General features: G+C 30.4%; 1 pseudogene; it reads right to left on the bottom strand.

Moving 5' to 3' along the window:
• Nucleotides 1-61: 61 nt before the first annotated feature.
• On the bottom strand, nucleotides 62-9,127 carry LOC146872123 (rab GTPase-activating protein 1-like; annotated as a pseudogene).
• Nucleotides 9,128-24,357: the final 15,230 nt, after the last annotated feature.

The raw sequence follows: 24,357 nt of genomic DNA, 5'->3' as shown, positions 1-24,357 counted from the left end.
ATGCAAAAATGTTTAGGTTGCTTTAATTAATTATTAACAAAAATTACAATAAACTAGCAACTTAAGAATTAAAACTTTGGCAATATGCAACTTCTAGTTTAAATGCTGCATAAACTTTATGTATTTTGTTCAAAGAATCCTGGCCTAAACCATCAGTCCCTTTGAGAAAATCATGCACTGGAATAATTTCGTTTATGTCCCTCCATATAACACATTCACAGTAACATTTCTGTTAATTTATTTCATATACGTTTCGTTAACATTATCGCATTTCATTATATATCATACATAATGTCTCATTAACAAGGTAAAAACAAAGTGGTGGAGTATGGTGGGAAATTAATCTAATATGATAAACCTAGTAATCATCGTTCTATATTTGTACATCATCTCTTGGGAATTGAATCAATTACTTAAAAGTTGACATACCTCTATGCGTTATGTTCCATAAATTCCTTGCTTTGTAAGTAATATTAAAAAATCGGTCGGTTATCATTTTTTTCCAACATCTCCACGGCTTGCCAATTCATCTGCAGAAAAATCTTTCGATACCTCTCCTGTTCAGCATAACATTTGTTCATTTCCATCTATGGGTGCATAAATAAAAATATATATTTTTGACATTATGGAAATTTTATTACATTATATTATAATAAAATTTGAATACTATATCGTAATATTTTAAAGACCTGAATTTATTCTCACCGTGAGATTTAATGTGACGACGCATATTTTTGAAGCTCATTAAAGAGCAATATTTTTTCTGCTCCTAATCAATTCTTCTGATGTTTCTATACCTTGTACGTCGTAATGAAATTCCATCGCCAGATATTATCTGTATGAAAAAAGTCAGTCTTAAAAAATTTATAATGCTAATAATTCGTGTAATGATAAGAATACTATTGGATGTGAAAAGCAATTTACGTTTTTAGAGATAAGAACAATTATTGTACTAAATATCTCTTATTAAAGTACCAAAATCTATCATTTTTGGAAATACTTCAACAGGAGAATCGAATCAAACTAATTTCCTGGTACTTTTTATAACTGAATCAACTGCTATTTTAATGAATATTTTGCCCTCTCTTGATAACCCTATATTAAGAGTTTCCAAAACTGGGTTAGCTGGATCTCCCTGGTCACATATATGGTAAAATCGATCCTGGAATGATGAGTCAGTGCTAACTTGATGTAACAACAACAACTATTATAAATACGATATACATGTCCATTAAAAATATTTAGTAGATAAACAGGCAGAAGAAATGGTTTGATGTCGTATAATTATTTATATCAATTTTATATCAATTTATTGTCATATTAAAACTGTATACCATTTCAAATTAACGCATATTGCTATGTTTCACCTCATGTATAGTGTTATCAGGAAAACCAATAAATGTTTCATCTACAATAATTATACAGCGTTGCTTACTGGATACTAGTTGTATAATCAAACAACTATGCGTAACTAAATTAATCCTACCTTTGAAATACTTCCTATCCTTAGGAACTGTACTACTTCATTTTTGCCATCTTCCCCCTTTACTTCCACGATAATTTCATGAATAAATACATGAGAATTAAATGCTTCATCGCCTGAGTCATAATTATTATGGTCAATCACTGTTAATGAATTTATCATTGATCGTTGTGTTCAGTGGAAGGATTTAAAAAAAGAATCTGACTCTTGTCCATCCTGCGTACAAATGATTAATTAATAATGGATTTTGTGGTAATCGAGAAAAGCAATGAAATTGATTTTAATATGACAATTACTGCGCTTGGTATATCACAACTAAAAACATGATATTGATAAATAGCAGTTTCCACGCTTTTACAATGAGCCCATCTGAGAGCAAAGCACGCGGGACAAATTCCGTAACTTTCTCCACGTGTATAAAATGAAATTAATATTATTTCATATTGGGCAATTATTTGCTAAATGACAACATCGTATAAACTAGAAAAAACAAGATAATTATGTATTTTAATCAATGGTAAAGTACGTTTTATTATATCGTAATTAAAAAAAGAACTTCCACTTCAATTTTCATCTTTAGCATATCGAATTTTTATCCTAAAAAGTTCCTTGGGACCTACTTTGTACAAAGACTGAAATGTTGATACCCAATTTAAGATATTGTTCGGCATTTTAAATATTCATATTACGTTGTATTTCACTTTATGATTTTGGTGCATTCACTGCTACAGCTCCCAGAAACGTATCACGATTGAAAATTATGCATTTTTGTTGATCATACTGTAATTTGTATAATTCTAAAACAAACATATTTTCCTTTTGCTATGTTTAAATTTACTTCTATATCAAATCTACTGAATCTGCTTAGTCGTAGATTAAATACATATACTACCATTCCGCCTCTTTAAAATCATTTGGTTTCATAAAGTCTTGCATTCCTGTAGCATTTATACAGGAACTAACATTATAAAATTTCCTCTCTCACCTTTCTTATCATTTTGTGGAACAGGATACGTTACATTTTAATCTCTACACACCTTTATTGAATCTTCCCTTAACACCTTCAGACATTTGAATGAGTAAATAAATAATCATATATCTTGTAATTTTTCTTATGATTAACTCTCTTTTCATACCTTATGAAGATTATATTGCAGATCATCGAAATTTTTGTTATTGACAATTTTTAACATTGGTTTGGCTAGAAACGTTCATTGTACTTTGTTAACTCAACAATTCCTATTCATCGCTGCTACCAACTGACTCCACAGTCTTGACAATAATACTAAACTACATATTTATATCTGGAATGAACGTGTTCTACATATTATATTCACATTGTAAAACCAGATAAAGCATTACGCTCAATTGGCTGGAATTAAATGAAATATTATGTAAAAAAATGAATAAAAGTGGAAGAAAACAGGGCAAAGAGAAATGCCTCTATTTATATTATTACTCGAACATGGTGATAATATAACTCCCTAATTATTTAGACAGAATTTTAATATTTTAGGCTTAAAAGTCCATAAAAAAACATAATGAAACATTATGGTGTAGGATTCGACATTCATTGGAGGTAAATAAATACGATGAGACAAAGAGAATTTTGTAATTCTATCACAGTCACGATGAGAATTCATTCATAGTATGTTAAAACGATAGAAAATATAGAATTAATGTTTCAATACAAATCTAGGAAAAGAAAATTCTGCTAAATAATGATTGCTTGTGCGAATTTTGGTACGACATAATGGCACGAATTGCTAACTAACTCAAAACAACGATATTTATCTTATTCCCAATGTCTTGAATCATATTATTCGCATTGTTTACAGATCCTTTCAGAAATACGCAATATTCCCTAAAATATACTTCAAGTTCATCACCTATTATGTCTCCAAATATAAATGGTGATTATTATCTTCAGTTTTACTATTAGCTTATTATGGAGTAGAATCAATATTATTGTAACTATCGGTTGGGCGTTCGGATGCGATTGAAGGATCTATCGTGGACTTCGTTTTATTTCCTTGAAATTTCGATTAGATTATCTCGCCAACGCTAATTTTATAGTAGAGTCAGCTTTATTTTAACACACACGTCAGTATCGCTGAAGTGTTTAAAAATCCTAACAAGGATTATACTTTCATTGCCTGAAATTCGAAAAGCACGAACGGTCGTGCTTAATAATCCGTTATATCTGACGGTGAGGATATCGGACAGCTATCAGAAAGAGCGGTCCACTACATTTCCTGTTAGTAGGGCAAATCGAAAGCACCCCAATCAGAAAGGCATCGAGCATCGATATCGCGGTAGGTGGATTTTAGAGTTGAGTCAGCGTTAGCGCGTGAAACTCCATATAAAGCAACATACACGTAGTGAGATTAACGTCGTTATTTCTTGGGAAATCTAATCGTAAATTATGTAATGAAAGTACTATCGTGCCAATGGTTGCATGTCATTACGCGTTTTCATAATTTTTCCTTCTAATATCTTAAGAGACATTAAAGTACTCTTATTTTACAAATCTAATCATATTACATTAAGTTAAGTAATGATTAAACGCAAAAGAATTGTAAAATAACTTCTTAGATAAATACTCTGAAAAGTTGCGTCATCTTATTAGTTTTATTCATTTTAATGTGCTCTTAATTATCTTAGTAATTAATTTAATATCTTGATCGTATAAAAAATTATTTCGTTAAAGGACCACTGTGGAAAAAATTAAAACAAAACGTTGCTCCAAGCTTGCCTTGTGTGAAATAAGATTTCCTTTGTCACAGCACGACCATCTCTTTTTCACCAACACTAGATAATGAAACTTTCAGAATCGGTGTAAGAGAGAATAAGACGAAGTTAAGAGAAACGAAAAGCGAAGACGAGACTGCTCGACGCTCGGGTTGTTGCCACATAGAATGAATATGACCTACCATCGTTCTCAGTTGTGTTCAGCATTTGACCCTGTCAACGGCTGTTCTTAATATTCACCTTTCGAATTTTTGCCGAAGAGTACTGATAATTTAATTTTTCATTTACGTTACATTTCTTCTTATCTGAAAGTGTTCAGCATAATCATATATATTTTATTAATCGTATGTTCTGCTTTTACCTTCGCTAAAATTTGTTCGTTCTTACATGGTTTCAGTGAATAACCGTTTATTAAATAGTATTTATTTCTAATTATATTAGATATTTACATACATTAAAATATTGGCGCGAAGTTTATCGAGAAATATATCGAGAGTATGCACGGTGAATAATATTCCAGACGTTTTTGCGGTGTACAGAGAATAGACAAGCAACGATAAATATTCGTACATTGGATACCAGATTGACAAGCATTTGTGCCGTCCTCGATGATTTCAACTAATTGGTAGATTGCTCCATTATAAACAGTTTTCATATAACAATTCGTAGTTAAGCACACAACATATAAGAAGTTACGATCACAAATTTAGACATGGTTGCTTTTAAAATATATTCAGGAAAATGTAATCGGTTTGCTGAACATTTTTCCAATTGAGAAGAATATCACGTAGACCTCGTAATAGAAATGCAATAATTAGTACATATTTTATTCTTGTTTAATTTCAGCAATACGAAAGATACTAAGAAGTGTAATATGTGTTTAATAAAACAATACGTGACAACACGCTTTCCATGCAGGATATGAGACACCCTTCGTTAAAGCCAGACCATCCTTTCTCCAACAAAGATGTGACAGTGAATCTTTTATAATTGCGTTAAGTGTAAATAGAAAAAAAACAAAGAAAAGAAGAAGACCAGAGCCTACTTCCACGTATAAGTTAATTGATTATAGTAGAATGCTAAAGTAAATTCTTAGAAAACTTTTCTATCGCACCTATTTCGTTATCATTACTGTTTATCCTTATTTACCCTTTCAATAGTTATTATTTAAAAGTCTCGGGTACGATCTTTTTGAATAGGATTACATTTATTTTACATCAGATTAGCCTCATTCTCGCGTCTATTTTCTGCCTGTTGTGCGTTTGCCAGCTTTAGTTGTATTTGCATGCCTTTCAGTTTCATATTAGTTACCTTTTAGTTGCTTCTTTGATGATCCTAGAAACGTCATAGTTGCATTTTACCTTCGATTTGTTGATTTAGGGTTGAATATGTGTATCGTTGTTTTACGAGCATCATTTGAACCAGAGTACGATCCGAATATAACGAAATACGAACATGTTACACTGCTAATTATATTTCAGCATATAAAAGGTTTGGATATTTATTTAGATTTCTAAATTAATCCTCAGAAAACTTCTCTATAGCACTTACTTCGTTTCCTATTCAATTTATTCCCATTTTTTCTCCTTTTTATAATTATATATAACTTTCGGATAGGACCTCTGAGAGTGGCGTTGCATCTTGTTTGCTTCTTATTTGCGTCTGCTCTACGTTTAACCGAATTTCTTGGGTCTGCATGCTATCTAATTGCCATTTGGAAAACTCTTTATCATTTATTAGTTGCGTCTTAAGCTTTACAGTTGTATTTTATATCACTTGTTTATGTATACGTTGCGTAATCAGTGGATTATATTTTGGATCGTATTCCAACTTGAATATATCAAAATACATACATTTTACTTTTCCGGTTATACAGAAACAGGTAAATAGAATAAGTATAGTAGATTAATAAATTAATTTTTTTGACAGCTTTATCATCGCATTTATTTCGTTGTCATTCGTATTTAAACTTATTTACTCTTTTATTAACAATTATTTATACGTTTCGGTTAGAATATTCGAGAATAGGGTTACATCTGGTTTGCGTTTCGGGTGCGTCTGCCTGATTTATTTGTGTCCGGTTTGTTACACTTACATTTCTTTTTCTTCTCAGTCGCTTCTTTGTTGCAATTCCATCTGTATTGTGTCAATTTAAGAATATCTTCTGTATCTGATTCGAACTCACATTCATATATTTACGTACATTTTCCTAATCATATCTCAAAACATTAATAAATTGTATATAGTAGAATTCTAAAATAATTCGTATGAATATTTTTATATCGATCGTATTTAGTTGTCCTTCTTATGTACATTAAATTATTATCCTATTAATAATTATTTATTTGTATCAGGTTGGATCTTTGTGTATAGGTTTGCATCACTTTTGCGTATAGAATGTGTCAAGTTTGCTACTGGTGTGCGTTTACATATTTTATTAGTATCAGCACGCGTTTCAGTTACTCTTAGTTACTACGGTGTTGCATCTGTATTTGCCACAATTACATTTTTCATCCGATTGACAGAGGTTGGCTTGCACCTGGTAGCATTATTTTGATAACATTCTCTGTATGTAATTCCAACTCTAACATATATATGTACATACATTTTGCTTATCATACTTAAACATATAAATAGATTGGAAATATTATGATTTTATTATAATTCCTAAGAGAAACTTTCTACCGTACATATTGACTTATCTTTTCTGTATTTTTAAAAGTTTTGCTATTTATTATAATTTATTAATTTTTTTGAAAATTTTAGAGAATATTGTAGCGTTTAGTTGAGGTCTTTTTCGCAACAACGTTTTAATATGGAGTTTGTTTGCTTGATTAAGTAGTACCTGTATGCGTTTTACTTGCCTTTCTCCTACCTCTTAGTAACTTCATAGTTGCCTCTGTAAAGATAATAGTCGCATTTATATTTGTTAGGTTGTATTTGCATTGCGTTACTTTAAGTATATATGTTGAGTCAGATCCTAGCACAAAAATATAAAAAGCTTATACTTTACACTGCTAATCATACTTCAACAGATAAAGAGGTTGGATATAGTAGAATTCTAAAATAAATCCTTTGAAAATTTATCTATATCTTTTATAATGTTGTCATTCCAACTTACACTTATTTACTAGTATTTAATTATTATTCATAAATTGCAGGTAGGATTTTCAATAATAGGGTTACGTCACGGTTGCGTCTAGTTTCGTTTGGCTTGCTTTTTGAGTTCGTTTGCTTGTACAAGTCGCTTCCGCATTCGCATCAGTTGCCTTTTATTTACTACTTTGTTTCTTCTTTTAGCGATAAAATTGTACATCACTTCAGATCATATGCGTTGCATTATTTCATGAATTTATTTTGAATATGATTTCAAATCTCGTTTTGGAATCTTATTCAAAAAAATTTATTTAAATAATCCAACAAAGATTCAATCGAATTCAAACTGTAGTATGTAAAATGCAACTGTGACACTTCTAGACGCAACTAAGAAGCAACTAAGAGGTAACCAGAAGGCAACTGATACGCATGCAGGTACAAATAGTACTGTCAAACCCAATCTAAGCGCAAATTAGAAGTGATCCAGACGCAAGCAAAACGCAAACCTGACTTAACACTGTTCTCATAGGATCTTCTAGGGTATCATACGTATTAAATAATAGTAGTATAAATATGAATGACAAGAAAATAAATGCGACAGAAATGTCTTTTAAGAAATAATTTTAGAATTCTATTATAAACTATCCATTTAAACTTTGAACATTTTACATAGATAATCATAATTAATCATATAAATATATCGGAAATAGAAAAATTCCAAAATGATTCCTCAGAAAAATATTCTATCCTACTTATTTTGTTGTCTTTCTTATTTTAACACACTTACTCTTCAATTAATTATAATTTGTAAGTTTGGGGTAGGACTTTTGAGAAAAGGGTTACTACACGTTTGCGTCTGGTTTGCGACAGGAGTGTTGCTTTATTTTTGTCTGCATGCGTTTCTGTTGCCTTTTAGATTACTCTTGGATTCTTTTTAGTTGCATCCGTGAGCGTCCTTTTGTATTTTACAATCGAACTATTAAGTCTGATTTGCTTCTGTGTTGCATTATTTTAGAAATAAATTTAAAAATTGATGCAATCTCAAAAATATGTAAGAACGTATATTTTACACGTATTTTCAAACTTCACCGTACAAACAGGTCGCAGATATAGATGTAATAGATAGTGGAATTCTAAAATAATATCTTAGAGTTCTATTCTATCGCATTTATTTCTTTGTTATTCCTAAATTCTTATTTACTATCTTATTAATTATTACTTATAAATATCAGGCTGAACTTTGAAAATAGGTTTACATCACTTTTGCGTTAGGTTTACCTATGGTATGAGTCAGGATTTCGCCTGGTTTGCGCCTAATGAGCGATCGCTTGTTATAATTTTGTCTGCGTGCATTCGAGTTGCGTTTTATTCACCACTTAGTTTCATTTTATATGAGCCAGATTTTGTCTTAGTTTCATTTTACTTTCGAATTGTTGAGTCAGGGTTGCGTGTGAGTTGATTTATTTTAAGAGTATCATTTGAATCTCATTCCAATCGGATAGTAACAAAGTATGTATGTATTACACTGTTTATCATATCTCATCAGATGAAAGTGTATGGTATAGTTTATTTGAAAATTAACACTTGGAATACTTTTCTATAGCACTTATTTCCTTGACCATCCTACTTATTATTATTTGTTCTACTTTTTATAATTATTTGTAACTTTCGGATAGGAGCTTTGAGTTTAGCGTTGCGCCTCGTTATCATCTGGTTTGCTTCAGCTGATCGTTTTATCGAATTACTTGTGTGTGCTTGCATTTCAATTGCCTTTTGGATAGCTCTTACCTTCTTCATACTTTAAGCCTCCTTTTGGATTTTACATCCCTTGGTTTTTTCTGCGTTGCATAATGCGAAGAATATAATTTCAATCTGATTCAAACTTGAATATGTCGAAGTAGATGTAGTTTACATTACAAGTTATTCTTTAAGATGAAAGTATGAAATTTATACGAGAATAATAAAATAATTTCTAGGATAACTTTACCATCCCTTCTATTTCGCTGTCATTCCAAATTATATTTATCTATTCACCTGTTAATTATTATTTATAAGTTTCGGTTAGAAAATTAGGGAATAAGGTTTGTCACGTTTGCGTTTGGTTTGAGTCCGGGAAGCGCTTGATTCTATTTGTTGAATCTGCGTCCGTTCCAGTTGCCATTTTGTTAACTCTTTATTACGTATTACTTACGTCTGTATGCGTCATAGAAATATTTTACAAGGGATAATTTGAGTCTGGGTTGCGTTGCTTCCAGAATATATTTTGAATCTGATTCAAATTCGAATATATCGGTGTACGTTTATTTGAAATTTCTAATCTTTCTTCAACAGATGTATAGATTCGAAATAGTAAAATTCTTAATTAATTCATAGAAAACTATTCAATAGCACAAGTTTTGTTTGTCATTCATATTTATTCGGACTTGCTCTCCTATTAATAATTATTTATATCTAATGTAGAACATTTGATAACTGAATTGCGTATCGTTTGGAGTTGATTTGCTTCAGATTTGCGTCTGTATTGTGTCCATTCGGCGACTGGTGTGTGTTCACTTGTTTCAGATGTGTCTTCATGTGTTTCGATGCTTTCTTGCAATCTGTAATTTTCTACTTAGTTCGTAGCATCAGTAAGTGTAACAATTGCATCTCTCATACGATTTGTTGAGTCTGTATTTGTAGAGTCTATACATAGTTGCGGTATTTCAGAAATATTATAGAATCATGTTCTAACTCGAATATATTGATGTATGTAAGTATCATATTGCTAATCATACTTCAATAGATAAAAGTTTCCATATATTGGAAATTTAAAACATTTCCTTAAAAATCCTTTATATCGCACATATTTCGTTTTCATTACTACTTCTACTTGTAATTTATTTTTTTTCACATCTACTCGCTTATAAATTATTAAATATAATTCTCGGACAGGTCATTTGAGAAATGGATTGCGTCACGTTTGCACTGATATTCGTCAGGTCTGTCTCTGTGCTTCTTCTGGTGTGTGCGTTTGCTTGCTATAATTATATCTGGGTTCATTTCAGTTGCATTTTAATCACCTTTTTCTTGCTCTTTAGTTGCGATTGTTACCGTTATAGTTGAACTTTACATTTGTTTGGTTGAGTCCGAATTGTATTTGTGTTGTGTTATTGTAAGTTTTTCATTGAATTTCATACCGACTCATATTCTATATATAGAATCATTACATTTACACTTCCAATCAAAAATCGACAAATAAATAGATGTGCTTTAGTAGAATTCTAAACTAATTTCTTAAAAAGCTTCTCCATGTAACTAATTTCTCCATATTTACTACCCTATTAAATTTTATTTATTATTCTCACGTAGGACTTTTGAGGGAAGGGCTGCTTCTACTTTACGAATTCTATTGCACTTATTTCCTTGTCATACACATTTATTCATTTATCTTCAATTAATTATTTTTTAAATGTCTCGGGAAAGTACTTTGAGTATTGGGTATCATTTGCGCTTGGTTTTTGTTAGTTCTGCGTCTCGGATACGTCAGGATTGCATCAGTGTTGAGATAGTGTAGCTTCAGAATTGCATCTGGGATTCATTAGAGTTTCTCAAGGATGGAATTATGTTTAGTATTTATCTTGAATATGATTTCAGATCGAACATATTCAAGTAATTATATTTTGCATCTATCATCAACTGATTAATAGAATGAAAATAAAGGAATTCTAAAGTTATTTACTAAAAAACTTTTCTATCGCACTCATATAATTGTCATTCCTTTCTATGCTTTTTTATTAACTTATTTATTATTATTATAAGACTCGGGTATTACCTATTTAATATATGGTAGTGACAAATTTGCGTCTGGGTAGCGTCGGGTTTGCGTTTTATTAAGAATAGAGTTTGAATATAATTACAATTCGCATTTTACAATGCAGATAATACTCCAACAGATAAATAAATTGGATATAATAGAATTCTAATATAATTTGTTAGAAAACTTCTCTATCGCACTATTTCCTTGTCACACCTAATTATTTTTATGTTCTCCTCTATTAATTACTATATACTTTTCTCGGGTAGGATCTTTGGGAATAGGGATGAGTCACAATTACGTCTTGTGTGCGCTTGCTCGTATTATCTTTGTCTGCATAAGTTTCAGTTGTTGTTTGTTACTTTTTAGTTGGTTCTCAGTTGCGTTTCTAAAAATCGCAGTTGCATCTTACAAACATTTAATCGCTTCAAGGTTGCATTATTTCACGATTATATTTTGAGTCTTATTCAAACACGTATATATCAAAAGATATATATTAAAAATTTCTATGCATTCTTCAAAAGCTAAATAGTTTAGAAATGGTAGATTTCTAAAATAATATCTTTTAAATCATTTTTCTCTATTATTTAGTTGTTATTCCTAATCAGTTTTATTTAGTCACCTTTTAATTATTGTTTATTAGTCTCGGATAAATCCTTTGAAAATAGTGTTACGTCACTTTTACGTCAGTATTGCGTCTGTAGTACGTTTTCATCCGGATATTGTATGAGTTAAGTTTGCGTCTGGGGTGCGTTTGCTCATATTAATTATGTCTGCATGAGTTTGCTTCCTTTCAGTTACCTCTTAGCTTCTCATTTGCGTCTGCAATCCTCACAGTTACATCTTACATCCGTTTATTTGTGTATACATGGCATTTTCTATAATATATTTTGAATCTGATTCTAGTTCGAATATATCAATGTACGTTCATTTAAATATTCTAATCACATTTCAACAAATAAATACATTTGGTATAGTAAAATTCTAAATATATTTCTTAGAAAACACTTTCGTATGCACTTCTTTATCATTCATATTTACTAACCTGTTTATTATTGTATTTAAATATCGGATAGAACCATTGTGAATAGGGTAACGATTTCTTTGGGTCTGATTGGCGTCTGATTTACGTCTGGTTTTGTATCGCTTGTTGTAGTTTTGTCTGATTGCTTTTCTGGTGTCTTTCAGTTACTTCTTAGTGAGTTCTTAATTGCGTCTCAAAGCTTCATAGTTACATTTTACTTCCAATTGTACCAGAGTAGGACCATATTCTCCAGTAGAACCGTTGAAAAAGAATTGCAACATTTGTGCGCCTGATTTGCATCTGTTCTGCGATAGCTTGCTATATTTGTTTCTGCATGAATTTCAGTTGCTTATAGTTATGTATAATTTGCTTCGTATTAGCTTGTGCTAGAGTCATATTTGCATTCTACATCCAAATGGCTGTGTCCCGTTTCATCTAGGTTGCTTTATTTTAAGAATATTTATTGAATCTGCTTCCAACTCGAAAATATAATAGTACGTACATATTAAACTACTAATCATATTTAAACAGATAAATATATAGGATATAGTAGTATTCTTAAATAATATTTCAGAAAATTTTTCTAACGCAACTACTTCGTAGTTATCCCTACTTTCTCTTGTTTACTGTCCTATTAATTATTATTTATAAATCTCGTGTAGGATCTATAAGAATAGGGTTGCATCACGTTTGAATGTGTTTGCGTTTAGTTTGCATCTTTTAGGCGACTGGAATGGCCTTGCCAGTATTAGCTGTACCAGTATCCGTTTTAGTTGCCTTTTGGTTACCCCTTAATTGTTTCTTAAGTGCGTCTGGAATCATCACAGTTACACATCACATCCGTTTTGTTTCATCTGGATTGCGTTCTTCTTATGATATATTTTGTGTCTGATTACAACTTGAATACATCGAAGAACACACATTACACATAGCTGTGAACATCATACTTCAACCGATAAATAGATTGTATATATTAGTATTCTAAAATAATTTCTTAGGGACCTATACTGTCGAATACATTTCGCTGTCTTCTTTTCATATTCATATTTACTCTCCTATTAATAATTGTTTATGTGTATCGGTTCTGACCTACGGGAATATTATTGCAACTTGTTTGTCTGATTTGCGTCTGGTGTGCTATCGCTTGCTACTTTTATGTTTACGTGCGTTTGTTTTGCCATTTAGTTTCCTCGTAAATGTTCCTTAGGAGAGTCTAGATGTGTCACTTTTACACTTACATTTGTTTGCTTGTTTCTGCGTTGCGTTATTTCTATAAGGTATTTTTAGTCTGATTTCATGTTGAATATATTGTAGTACGCATATTTTACAGTGCTAATCGCATTTCTACAAATAAATACTTTATCGATAGTAGTAATTTTAAATAATCCCATTGAAAACTTTTTTACCGCACTTATTTCGTTGTCATGGCTATTTAATCTTATTTACAGTCCTATTTAACCGTTTGACTGCTGAGAAATGCTTTTGCACTCTACTCATGTTGTGCCAAAAATGCTAAGAATTTTTTTATGCCAAGAGATTATAGGAAATTTTTTGTGTTAATTTGATGAATTATAAGAGCTTATTACCAATTTTAATCACAAAATTAATTAGAACAAATTTATGTAAATAAATGGTATTTCATAATTTTTCTTGTTGGACTGCAATAGAAGTGAGTTCATTGTATGAAAAGTGCTTTACATTTTTTCCCATACACGCGCAATTAGTGCCGCAGTTTTGGCATTTGTCCGAAAAAATACGTCAGCAGCCAAATGGTTAATATTATTAATAAGTCTGGGGTAGGACCTTTGTAAATTTGATTGCGACATGTTCGCCATTGATTAGCATCTAGTGTGTGTTTGCTTGGTTTAGTTGTGTCCACCTACGTTTTAGTTGCTATTAAATTATTTCTTTTTCACTTCTTAATTACGTGTGTTAGCGTCACGGTTATATTTTATGTTTAAAATGATGAGTCTGGATTGCGTCTCTGTTTCATTACTTGAAGAATTTCTTTTAAATTTAATTTCAACTGAAATATAACGAAGTAAGTGCATTTTACATTGTTAATCATACTGCAACTGATAAATAGATTGGATATGGTAGAAATCTAGAATAATTTCTTGAAAAACTTTTCTATCGCACTTATGTCGTAACCATTCCTACCTATTCTTAATTACTCTCCCATTAATTATTATTAAAAAGTCACGGGTAGGAGCTCTGAGAATATGTTTACAATTTTTTTTCGACAGTTATGTGTCTGATATGTGTTTGCTTGGATTAGTTTTCTCTTCATGCGTTTCAGTTGCCTCTTAATTTTCTCATAGTTGCTCCTTAGTTGCGCCAGTTAGCAACACAGTTTCATTTTGCATCCGATTGGTTGACTCTAAATTGTGTCTGCTCTTTTATTTTAATCTTTTGCACTCCGAACAATTCTGGACGTTAGCTACCAGTTAGTCAGCGATACTTTGTGACAGAAATGTGCATTTACTGACCCTCGTATTATTTAGTATGGTTTCGGTACTAATTAACATACTATAATGACATTGGACTTACATGAATTGGTTGAAATCGAGAAATGTATATTTGCAAAACAATTAATATTTTATTTGTTATAATTTTGTACAGTGTGATAAACTTTACAACTGTTCCAAAAATGCATTGCAGGCTGATTAGTGCACGTTTGACAATAATAAGTAGTTTGACCCCTGTCACCAGATGTTTTCCTATCAGAACAAACAATGTAATCTCACTTTTTTTGCCCCACATCAGGAATATGTAGTTTATTCTCTAATCTATTGTCTACAGACGATGTGGATGGACGGGTTTCTCGATTCACGAAAATCACCACTCAACTGGCCTTGACAAACTTGTGGTGCGTAATTGGCATTTCATAATTTGTTTGTTTTGAGATACGATAATTAATGTATGAGTTAATGACACACATTTCCAACTCCCAAGAAATCCGTCATGTTGCGGTGTGTGTTCTTCCGTACCACTTTCGTCTCTATCGATATCTATGCACGCTCTTCATCGCCTTGTTGCTTGGACGATATCATATTTATGATTATAAATTTCACTTTACAGTGCGTGCTATGTTTGTATACCGACATTTTTTCTACAAACTTGCCTTATCCCTTTTTTCAAGTGGCGCTTGAAGTGCTTGGACCGTAGTGAGCACGCATAACGCGTTCTCGAATGACATAAAACTCGCTGACATTTCTTTGTATATATGTTAGTAATTTTATTATATTTTAATTTGATTTCTTGTGCCATTTTAGGAGAAAACTTCAAAGATGCATGAATGTTTTAAAAAGTTGCGCTGAAATAATTCAATTACCCGTAATGACTAATCAAATTTAATGTCTCACGAGAGGGGACATCCGAGTGATACGCTAGAATTACGATGTCCCCTGAGATGGGACAACTGAGTGTAAAGGGTTAAAAATTATTTTTGAACCTGATTCCAACTCGAATATATATATGTACGTACATTTTCCGTTGCTGATCATATTTCATCAGATAAATAGGAAGGGATTATTAGGAGTCTAATAATATTACTTAGAAAACTTTTCAAACGCACTTATTTTGTTTTCATTCCTATTTACTCTGATTTATCTCGTATTAATTTTTATGTATAAGTCTCGTTTAGGAACTATAAAAATAGTATTGCGTAGGGTTGCGTCTGATTATCGTCTAATTTGCGTCTAGTTTGTGTCTGTTGTGTTTGCTAGGTTTAGTTATCTATGCATGCGTTTCAGATAACTTTCAGTAACAACCTTGTAGCTTCATAATGACTCCTGTAAGCATCACATTTGCATATTAGAGCAAATAGACTGAATCTGAACTGCATCTGTATTATCTGATTTGAAGAATATCTTTTTAATTTGATTCTATCTCAAATAATTCGAAGTAGGTACACTTTACTTGTCAGATCTTATTTGAGCAGATTAATTGATTGGATATAGAACATTCAAAAATAATTTCTTATAAATATTTTTTGCGCAATCATTTTTGATCATTCTTATTTTGTCTTATTGACAATTATATGTAAGACACGGGTAGGACCTTTGTGAGTGGGGTCGCCTCATGCTTCCATCAGGTTTGCATCACTCTTGCGACTTGATTGGATCTGGTGTGAGGTTGCCTGATTTTTATCTGCATGTATTTCAGTTGTCTTTTAGTTACCTTTTTGTTGCTTCTTACTTGCATCTGTATGCGTCAAAGTTGCTTTTTACATCTGTTCAGTTGCATTTACGTTGCTTTACTTCAAGAAAATATTTTGAAACTAATTTCAACTGGAGTATAGCGAATTACGTATATTTTACATTGGAAATCTTACTTCAAATAAATTCTATTATAAAAAATAAATCTTACTTCATCAAATATATCGATTTGATATATTAGAATTCTAAATTACTTTAGTAGATACCTTTTCTGTCACATTTGTTTCGTTGTCATACATATTTATTCTTTTTGAATCTCCCACGGATAATGCTTTATACGACTAGAGTAGGATTTTGAGAACATGGATGAATCTCGTTTATGTCTCGTATATGTCAGGATGCCTCTGATTTGGATCTGATTTGCATCTGGACGTCATCTGCTTGCTATAGTTTTCCCTGTATGCGTTTCAGTTGCCTTTTAGTTACTTCTTTGTTGCTTCTTAGTTGCATGAGTGAAAGTCACAGTTGCACTGTTCAATCGATTGGTTCAGTCTAAATTGCCTCTGTGTTGCGATATTTTAATAGTATCTTTTGAATCAGATTTCAACTCGATTATATCGAAGTACGTACATTTTACTTTGCTATTTATACTTCATCTGATAAATAGATTGTTTAAAGTAAACTTCTATAATAATTTCATAGATGGCTTATCTATCGCATGAATTTCGTTGTCATTCTTATTTACTGTCATAGTTATTATTATTTGTATATCTCGGGTGGGACGTTTGAGCAAAGGGTTCCTTCAAGATTGCGTCAGATTTGCGCCTAGTTAGTCTTTGAGTTACTTGCTAGTTGCTTTTTAGTCGCATCTTTATGTAAACATCACAGTTGCATTTTAATTACATTTATTTTTGTCCGCCTTGTGTTATTTCCATAATATATTTTGAATCTGATTTCAATTCGAATATATCGAAATATGGTCATTTTATATTTCTGTTCATTCCACTTTATTTATGATGATTGGCTATAGTAGGATTCTAAAATCACTTCCTGGGATACTTTCCTACTGCATTTATTTCGTTGTCATTCATATTTATTCTTATTTATTCTCCGATTAGTTATTATCTTAAATCTCCTGTGTTACTATTGAGATTAGGGTTGTGTCTCATTTGCAATTGTTTTGCGTCAGGTTTGCTTCTTGAAAACCCTAAAAAAAATATGATTAATAATTATATTACATGAAAATATGGGAATAAATAGAGTGACTGAATGAAGTGAAAAACTATATGTAACGCTACATAATCTTATATAACCATTAGTTGCATGAGCCTTGTTAGACTTAAAAATCAAAAATTAATATATATAAATATCTTATATATAATTTATAATCAATGAATAATTTATATATGTAAAAATCAATAGTTTATAATGTAGATTAATGTTACGGATTAACAATTGCTGCGTGATTATGATGCTTTATTGCGATTAAATGAATATCGGTAGTGTTAATATTCATTTAAAAATAAATTCTATATTATTCTTAAAAATTTCTTAATTATTTATAAAAATATATAGATAATGTATCAAAAACTTTAATCTCCGTTCAAGGATTATTACCATAAGATATTATATATTAACACAGCTCATAGACACTGCACATATAGATAAAATAATCCTATATAAGCAAAATATAATAGATAATATAATAGAAATACAATATAAGGATTCATGATTTATTTGTATAAATTATTTTCATTCAGATGATCAAGAAAATGCAGATGAATGCAGTAATGAGGTGGTACGATTAAGATATACAGGTGCAAGTAATGAGAAAGAAAGACATAGGTGATTGAATGCAAAAAGTTAAAGAAAATGCTGCAACGTGAGGTAACAGGAGCCGAAGCAGAGGGCTGTCAAAGTAATTTAATTATTGCTGAATAAAAACACTGAATCTGTCATTTGCAAAATTTTTAAGTGCATCGGTATCATGGTGAATCTTTTGTAAATAGATTTGTCAACGTTTGTAAAATGACCATAATGCTGCAGGAGCAACTTTAAGTGAAATACTGGTAAATAATTTTTTTCAAGTACTATTAAATTTGTTACATATAAAAATCATGGTAATACATAAGACACTTTCTATACTCTAATATATCAAGATGTCACAAATGTAGAGCACGCATAATGTATAAATTTAGTATATTACCAGATATAATACATCTTTTAGAAAATCGAATTGACCCCATGCTGGGTAGAGCACAAGAAAGTGTAAAATAAATAGAATTGGAATTGGTACAGATCAAATTAGCGTATGTGGAAACAGAAAGTAAAAATCAGATAAAATTAAGGGATATATATATGTATGCGTATGTATAAGATATATAATTAAATATTATTGTAGAATTGTAATAAAAATATAATCTAATATAAAGATAATATAATATAGGATTTGAAACGCCAATTACATGTAATTACTACTGAACTGTAAGTAGCACGTAATAATTGGCCATGAATCAGTGAAATTTTTTTATAAAAAAAAGCAGCAAACTAGTCGGAAATTATAGACCCATCGTCATTAGAAGATTTAAGACGCGAAAGTACTCTAGGAAATAGCGTATATCACCATATAATAAATGCACGTAGTCACTATAGTCTTAAGGAAATAGTGTAATATGATAAAATATCTTATCCCGACGTCTGCAATTATACTTGAATACTGCATTTGAACATTATGATTATTTCAATGAAAACATCACAATAACAATTTTTTTTTAAGTAAAAAAATTAGTAATGGATAAAATATATAAATACACGATCACACACGTTTAATGAGATATTTATATATATTTGTTATATTACATAACGCATGCATAATGTGCCCACAAATAATGCATTTGTATTATCTCTTACACTAACATCGTATTAATTCTCTTCTTCTTAAGGAATGGTTTTTTTAATATGTACATTTATTTTTATATATCCTGAATATGTTAGACCCTAAAAATGAAATTCCTTTTATTTTTATTTTTTACAAAATTTCATAAAAAATATGGAACAATTTTTCAAATAATCCTTAGTTAATCTAATTTAATACAGTGCATTCATCTTGCGATTGATAGAAATGACCAAAATCTAATGAGAAGTAATCTAAATAAGCAAATTATTAAGATTAACCGAGTTTGTATATTACTGCTTAAAGAAATTTCATTGTAAATGTACATGAAGATACTGTTTATTATTATAAATTATAAAACCGAAAATATCTATGCTTTCTATGGCATTTATGTAATATTTGAAAAATGTAAAGGTGAAATGCTGAGCGAAATGTTTGCCCATATGTATGTGTATACTACATGTCTAAACTAAAGTTTATATTCACACAATTATTTCCTAGGCTATTAAGGGCATTTAAAAACGAAAAGAAAATAAGGAATACAATATAAAGAAAACTGTACTTATGCATTGTTGTCGTTTACATTTTAGTTAATTTGCATAGCTCATGTAAATACTTTAAGATGAAAAGTACTGAAGATTTATAGTGCAAAAGTTAATATCTATATTCCCTTTAACGTGGTTATAATAATAAATGAAGAAAAGTAAAAGGATTATAAAATAGTAAAGAAAAATAAATTAATAAATAGCAATGGTTCAAGTAAGAACTACTAGCGATTATATATGCACAAGTACCAGTTGAATTTAATAAGATGACTTTTAAAATCTTTGTTTATAATATTTATTTCGTAAACAGTACATTGTTATATTTTTTAAGTCATATAAAACTTTTGCGTATTTTTTTTCTTTTCATTCTTTCAATAACTTAAAAATTAACTACATATATGCAACATGGACTTATGTGTATATATACATAATCAATGATTGAATAGATAAAATTACACATTTATACAATTGATATTTAACGTATAAAACTAATAAGAAAAGTAAATCACTTAATCTACATTTTGTACTGATTAATATTAAATGTTTTGAACTTACATTCCAATACTTTATGAAAAGCAATATTATATTTATTTTATTTCAATTTGTTTTAAGTGAAAGTAACTGGTTCATTCATATGCTAAAATATTTATATAGATATCTTAAATTAATATATTTCCTTAAAAATTATGGCAATCGTTATCTTCTTTTATATCAGAATGAAACAAATTTCCATATATCTTATAAGCATTTCGAAATATAAATTTATTAATATCATTTCATTTTGCGTGTATTAAATATAATCAAATCAAACAAATCGCTTCGCTTTCATAATTATATAAGTGAATGAAGAATAGTATTAAAATCTAAGTAATTGTAATCACTGCTGAAAGCACCAGCAAAAAACACGGCAAAAATGTTGTAAGAGAGAATATTGAGTAACGAAAGAAATATAATTTTACTATACATTTAATTAAATGTTCATCATATGTTTGTTGAAAGTCCACAGGGATAAGTATAATACTTATCTGCGCAAGAAGGTAAATCGATTCTAAATAATAGACGAATGTATATATTTATATATTAGAATTTATTACTCATAATGGAACGTAATGTTATTCTTTTTTAACGTATGTTAAATTGGCATTGTATATTCTTTTATTATTTACTTTTAATTTCCACTTTTTTAGCGAAATAAATAAAACGAAATATAGAAAATTCTTTTCTTTCCTAAAAACAGAAATAATCCTTTTCCCGCAAAAAACCTGAACATATTTAGCTTCTGGAAATGTATTTCTGAATTTATCGACAACTAACAACGTGCAATGTATTGAAAGGAAATACTGAGATGCAATGTTGCAATTAACAAACAAAGTAGAAATTTATTATATGATACAAAATACCATTTATACTCATTAATTAAGATGCACAATAAAAGTTCAAGGATTATATAATATTATATTTTAACGATATTATATAATGTGAGAATAATATTAAAAATACATGCGATGAGATAGAAGTATTTTAAATATATTTAATCGGACTGAATTTAATAAAATATCCAGATTCAGGGATGAGAATCTTAAAATAGTAGGCCAATTTGTACTATTGATACAGAATAAATTATCAGTACTCAATTGGGCTCTTGGTAAAATCGAGAAGATCAATTCAGGGACGAATGATGTTGTCGGATTGTTGTAACAATTTCAAATGTAAGAAGACTTCCTAAAATATCAGTCGAATACATTTCGTTGTTACCTAGAGAATGTGGAAAGTGATTAATTATTGATTATATTGCAATTCTCTCTCATTCGAGTATAAGTTAATATTTTTAATAAATGTGCGACTAGAATTATTTTATTATATACCTTTTACATACTATCCTTCATTTACATACTATATAGCATGCTATATTGCTCAGTTTGACATTTATATATCTTGCTAGGTGGTTTGATTATTTCATTCTGAGTTGCTATTTAGTATTACAAATAGAATGTAATATATTCGAAAGAAAGTCTATAGAAGAGTATAAATGTCGATAGAAATTTCATTAGTGAAAACATAGAATTATGAGAATGCAAGGACTTGAAGTAAATGGATACAGAAACGTTTATTGAACATATATTCCAACTACAATAAACAATACTGTCAACGTTGCACGCAAACGTTAAGATAAATAATATTCCCTCGTAATGACAATTGTTAAATTATCTATTATAAGCGATGATGATTTTATTCGCCATGCCTATAGATTAATTCGCAAATTTCAATCTCTTATTTGAAATAAACGTAGGTACTTCACGTCCCAACTCAAAAAAAATAATTTCTTTTCGTTAATGAAATTTGTTGTTGCCATTAGAGGAGAATACGTCGAGTAGTATCTTCTTACCATCTTTCTCCTCCATCGCCATCCTACTCTATCTTTTTTTTCTTACCCTCAATTTCTCACAGACCTTCTTAGATGCTGGGAGGAGTAAAACAGAGAAGGTCGATATACAAATCACGCACGTATAAATAAGATTGCGGGGTGTTGGTCAATCATGAAATTAGGTTCACGTAAATTACCTGATGGAGTACACCGTATGATATGTCTTAATACAGATCCCACAGGGTGCTACCTTGAATTCAAGAAGAAAGTATTCGTCATCCTTCCCTTCTCTTTCAAGCTAGCCTAAGCGAAAGAGATGGATAGAACATTAGATGGATAGATAGAGGGAGGAACAGATAATTGAACAGAGATGAAAAGAACGGAAAATCAAATTTTCTATATTCGTGCGAAAAAATGATTGTGAGAAGGAGAGAAGAAATATTACAGATGTATCTATCGATCCAAGTATTCAACATTGTTACTTTCATTATTGGTATAGCCCAGAACACAACTTTCTCCTCATATATATTTCTTTCTTTTATATTTATCTTTTCATTTTTATCTTGTATTTGCGTAATTGCTGAATATAGTAAAAAGGGAGACAACAATTAAAATTAATGAAGAAGAATTTATTTTAGAAACTTTCTGAAACTGTTATGTGAATGGAAATAATCCTTAATAAAATTGAGAAATAGTGGACTAATAAAACTTTTGGATACCTATTAAAAGTAATTAAATTTAAACTTACTATTAAATAAATACACTTTTTCAAAAGCGGCATGTAAATAATCTCTCTTTTTCCTTCTCCTTCTCTCTCTTTCTTTTTTTTGCGTTTCTATACTCAAGCGTTTCTATAATACATCACCGCTTAAAGAAAATGAAGTAGGCGATAAATTTTCGTTCAATGATGACCAGACGAGTGCATGAACATGTATTCCTGTTAGTCCCTACGAAAACGGTACGTAATATTCAAAAGCGATGATGCAATATTCCGGCAGTAAGGAGGGAGAATATGTATTCTGTACTTCGCGCAATTAATTACTTTCCCATGAGATGCACAATATGTGTATTAAACAGAAACACACAGTAATCCGTATATTCTTAAAGATCTCACCAAGTCGATTTTCAATTTTTTGACTTTGACTCAACGCTCGTCTTTGGAAGAAAGTAAAAGTGTCGTTAGCATTTTAGCAGTATGAACAGCACTACATTCATTTTCCACACGACTAGCGGTAATAAAACCGACTTTTCTTTTGTTAGATTATCGCAGTTTGTTCTTGCATCTTTTAATGTGGCTTGGAAACGTAAAGTAGTGCCATGAAACGAATAAATGCGTAGAAAATGTCAAAGTAAAAAAGGAAAAGAAAGAGCGAGAGAGAAACCTTTAGGACATCGTAGATTCGCATTGTTAATTACTTGTAATTTCCACCTCTGGCCAAGAACTCGATATAACTGATTTCTTTTCCCTTCCTTATCTTTCGCGATTTATTCTCGATACGGCCAATATGTAACCTATCACGATAGATAATCCTGTATTAGTTATTTTAAGCTTTACTTGAATGTCATAACTACACAGTAACCGTGGGATGAGCATTCAATATGCATGCGGTTACCCTAACTTTTTCTTGCTTTTTCTCTTAGGCTTTGCCACTTTTATTGGACAGTTGTCTCATCGTTATTTTTTAACCGTAATAAGGTACTAGCCCTTCGCATAAGAAAGGTGCAAAATGGAATCTATTTGTATACAATCGAATCCGTTCTCTTTCTTTTATTTCTCTATGTAGTATCTTTCACTCTTTCTCTCTATCTCTCTTTCTCCCTCTTTCTTTCTGTCATTCTAAAATTGTACATGATCTTACTAATTTTTCCATATCTATGGCAGAAAACAACTTATCGTTGGCAATTTTATTTTCGTTCTATCAGCACGATATTGCGACTATTTCTCGATCATAAACTTCTCTGTAAAATAAAGTTCATTTTAGCCCATCTCCGTAAAAATCTACTTAATTAGCAATCTATATTGTCTATATAGAATTTTTGAAAACTATTATTTATCAGTTGAGCCATTTTCGATCGAGTGCGAACATAGAAATGGTAAAAGGCTTTTTTATTATCATCTCATGAAAGCTTTCGTTTACTGGTAGATTCGTGTTATGTTTGAGAACCATTACATTCATCTTAATAGCGGAATTAAATAGTCACGTGTGCCGTAAATTCATTTCATGTATATGTAGGCACATACGTCAT

This window comes from Vespa mandarinia, unplaced genomic scaffold, assembly GCF_050613455.1.
Source record: "Vespa mandarinia isolate Hongniang unplaced genomic scaffold, ASM5061345v1 scaffold_47, whole genome shotgun sequence".
Lineage (NCBI taxonomy): Eukaryota > Metazoa > Arthropoda > Insecta > Hymenoptera > Vespidae > Vespa > Vespa mandarinia.
The sequence above is the reverse complement of the archived record's forward strand: the minus strand, read 5'-3'. Positions and strand labels throughout refer to the sequence as shown.